This window comes from Lolium perenne, chromosome 7, assembly GCF_019359855.2.
Source record: "Lolium perenne isolate Kyuss_39 chromosome 7, Kyuss_2.0, whole genome shotgun sequence".
NCBI classification, from domain to species: domain Eukaryota; kingdom Viridiplantae; phylum Streptophyta; class Magnoliopsida; order Poales; family Poaceae; genus Lolium; species Lolium perenne.
Window position 1 is genome coordinate 168,066,589 of NC_067250.2, and position 4,386 is coordinate 168,070,974.

The window sequence follows — 4,386 nt, forward strand, 5'->3', positions numbered from 1 at the left end:
AATAATTACATTCCCACCAATGTAGTTTTGGCCAAAAATTTAAAACCCCCCACTAAAAGGGCCGTACGTGGAGACTCTGCGATTTTTTTTGTTCCCACCAAAAAAGAAAACCATCTTTTTAACCTTCCCGGTAAACTATCTCCATAACTAACCACGACTGCCAAAACGCAATCACCGCGGCGAGTTTGTTCCCGATTGGATCTGAGCTCACTCATCGTCCTCACCCGATTCAATGGAATCCTCTCAGGTTATTCATTTGTCATCTGCTCTTCGTCCGCAAAGATGTGCAGCGCACCGATTTTTGTACCCTAGAATTACAAGATGGCGGCGGGGATTGTTTCCACGTTAGGCGCCGCCGCCGCTGCTTCGCCCGCGCCGGCGAAAAGGCTGAGCCATGACGCGCCTCCCGCGTCCGCACTAGCGTAAATCTGTTCTCGAAATTGGTTTTTCTTGGATATTATTTTTTCAGTTCTTCTCTGTTCTTCCTCTGCGCTAAGCGTAAATCTGTGTATGAAGCTCACCTGGTAGATCGTAGGATTTCATGTGTAATTCGAGTTTTCCGTGCTATGCACCATCGTAGTGACGATGGGAGACTCATTATCCATGTGAAAAATGCCTCTGTCAATTTTCATCATGTTGTTCCTCTGTGGATCATTTGCGAATATATATGTTTTCCTTATCGTGTATCTAACTGAGAATTAACGATACATGCATGTTCATTTTACGACCTATATTCTTTTATTTACATAGCCATGTAACTATTCTTTTATTTAAGATCTGCAAATTTACTGATTATTTTGGTGCTAATTTTTATCTTCTATTTAACTGTAGACTGGCGAGGAGATTTGGAGAGTTAAACTGCACTACGAAGATGATGATAGAACAAAAAAAGTTATGGCCATGACAATCGACAGGACTGACATCTGCTATATTGAATTGATCAGTATGATTGAAACTGTTGGCTTCCATGGCGCGTTTGATTACCTCTACTACAGGGTAAAAAATGCCGATGGCAGAGCACAATTGGTTCCCATCGAGCATGCATCTGAAGTGGAGACAATGGTATCCCTGCTCAATAAGGAGAAGAATATATGTACCTGTATGTATTTAAGGAGAAGCCCAATGTTGATATTGTAACACCAGGTTCTCAGAGTACTGATGAAAGCGTATGCACCAGAAAGAAGCCAGGGTACACTGTCTCAGGTCATTCTTTCATCCCAAATCTCCATCGCACATCACCTTCAGTTCAGACTTTAATAAATATTTTCCCGGTCACATTTTAATGCATGCTTTAACTAATCAAGTATTTAAAATAAACATGCAGTTAGGGATGCAATATCTGAGGACCAAGATTCAAATGAAACAGAAGAATCAGATTTTTCCGCTACGAATGGTACACAAGTACATCTATTATTAATCAGGTTTCAGAATTGTGCCCATTGCTAATGCTATGTCCATTTATTGTTTACATGATCAGTAAAGAAAGGATCTGTTAAGAAGAATAGGTTGGATACTTTAGAATCTTACATAAGAAAACATGGAAAAGCCAGATCCGGTAATTTATTTTTGACATTAAAGATATGTCGAACATTTGCTATAATGCATAAAAAACTTGATTGCTGAATGGTAACCCTGATAAAGGAACTGAAGGACAATCTAGCGCTCCAGTGTGTGAAGATGACATGTGCCCCCTTACTGAATGGCCTTCCCATGCTCGCCGCTACTGCCAGAAACTACAGGACGGTACTAGTTTTTTTTACATGTATGTCCTCATTTCTTACAATGTACTACACAATAATACAATTCTTTGTGTATGTTTTGGGCTGTAGACGCTGACACACCCAAGAAGAAAGGGTGAGGTGTACTGAAAGGTTGTAAAGCAAGTAAGAAGCGTCATGCCAATGGAGCTGGAAAGCTAAATATTGCATTCTCTGATACATTGGATGGCGCAGTAGGAATGAACTACCGTTCATTCAAGGATGACATCGTTATCATAATGAAAAAAAGGTTACCAATTATTGGAGTGAGGAGGTGGACGAACATTCACCATGAAATCCATCGACTCATAGTTTCAGATATGTTGGTGAGTACAACCTTTCTCACATGTGTTGTCTTATTTTTTCGTCCATACTGAATTACTAAAGTATATCCGTTTGCTGTACACATTACATGACATATATGATCTGGAAGATACACCTGAAACAGAAGAGATAATCCTAAAAGTTGCCAAAGAGCGATACAGAGGCTGGCGGGCATCTTTAAGCAGCACCTACAAGGCATACAAAACAGATGATGCAAGAATGTCAAATATTCCAGAAGATCTACAACCTGAAGAGTGGGAATGGTTGATTCAGTACTTTGGCACTGATCAGAAATTCAAGGTTATCTCTATGCTCACAGTTTGTGAATTGTGTACTATAATTCACATGGCTTGTCTCACTCGTTTTTTCTTTAACTGCATTGTGTAGGAAGTCAGCCAAAAGAACTCGGATAACCGGAAGAAACTCAAGACAAACCACACAGCTGGATCTAAACCGTACTGTCAACTGAGTTTTGAGAATGTATGAGCCTACTCACTCTGCACTATTCGATGCTCACTGTGCTTTAATGTTTGTAGCATCTAATTGTTGCACTACTTGCAGAGAAATAAGGAAACTGGAGAAGAGCCAGACTGCATTGCTCTCTGGGAAATCACCCACTTCAAGAATGGATCATGGACTACCGAAGAGTCAAAAAAGTTTACGTGAGTATACTGACTAAGAAGCTACTCTAAACTTACTTAATGTTGTTCATCGTGTATGGTTCTTCATTTGATGTGAGTGTTTTTTTTTGTAATTAGGAAAAAGCATCTGAAGACATTCAAAACCGAGAAACGGAAACTGGAGGTCCCATTTCAGTTGAAGAAAGAATCAATATTTTACAGGCTGCATATAAAGAATCGGTGAAATGCAAGTCATCATAGCCACGTGGGTTTGGATACATGGCCAAACTGCCAACTAAGTCTGAAATGATTAAGTATCAGGTAGAAGAGCAAGCTCGTGCAACCCAGAAGGTAAACTCAGAGCTCATCCAGCAGGTCATACAATTGGAACAGAAGTTACAAGATGAATGTGATAGTATGGACGAGAAGATTAATTTTGAGCGTGGTCAGAGGGAACAGCTTGAGCAGAGGTTAGAGGAAGAGCGTGCTGATAGGGAGAGAATGATGTAACTTGAGCGAACCTCAAGAGAGGAATTTGAGAAAAACTTGATGGCAAAGTTAGCTTCACAGTTTCAATCACAGTTTGAAGAGTTCAGCAAACAGATTGAAACAGAGAAGACGCAAACAAATAAGGTGATGACAGTCATATGCTTGTAAACTCCTAAGTTTTAGTTGTTTACTTGCATTGCCAACAATGCACATCGTTTTCGCAGATTGCAACAGATAAGACGCAAACAAATAAGGTGATGATAGTCATATGATTGCAAACTCATAAGATTTAGTTGTTTACTTGCATTCCTAACAATGCATATCTTTTTCGCAGAATTCTAAGAAGCCTAACCTGATAGAAAATATTAATCCAAACCAGCAAACACCTCTACAGAGCCCTGCTAACAAAATAGTAGCTGCGCACAACATGTTACAAAATTCTCGAATGTATAAAGCATTGGTAAGTCACAAACTTGTGCAAATTGGTACTAGTACATACTGTTTTTTTGATTTACTCACACTATAGCCTAGCTGCACCTGCTTCTTATGTTTCACTATGTGTTGTTGCTCCGTTGACTCACAACTACTGTTTTGTCTTCACCGACAGTAACACCTAGCTGCACCTGCTGCTTCTGTTACACCATGTGTTGTTGCTGCGTTGACTGACAACCTCAGGAAACAATATGTGCTAGCTAGGGACATGAACTTAACTTTCCTTTATTCTTGATTGCAGGATGGACAAGCAAATGCAAATGCAAATGGAAATGGAAATAACTAGATGCACTCGATTGTACATAACCTACATAAGAAGAACTACGATATATTTGAGTTTTATTTGATCCATATTAGCTATGAGAATTATGATTTGTATGAATATACATATTGTACGTACGGTTTTGAATATTTTAATGCAATGCCCGTATTTTTTGTTTCCCCTTTTTATATTTTTTTATTTTTAACGTGGCAATAGGTTATTACACGGAAAATATAGTGTTGCCTCAAGTCTCAGTCAGCACAACTACCTGTTTTGTTCACATGTTGTGATAACTTGGCACCACGAACGAGGGTTTTGTTTAAATAGTTTTTCTCCACTAACATGCTGGCCGTTGTGATAGAGTAGCGCAACCAATAGTTTAGACTGTCGCTCTTGTTTGTAGCTACTAATATTTAGGCCGTTGCGACTACTATTTGGCGCC

The 4,386-nt window shown here is 39.4% G+C and overlaps 1 pseudogene; it reads left to right on the forward strand.

The window, feature by feature from the left end:
- Nucleotides 1-321: 321 nt before the first annotated feature.
- Nucleotides 322-3,968, forward strand: LOC139833752 (uncharacterized; annotated as a pseudogene).
- The last annotated feature ends 418 nt before the right edge of the window (nt 3,969-4,386 follow it).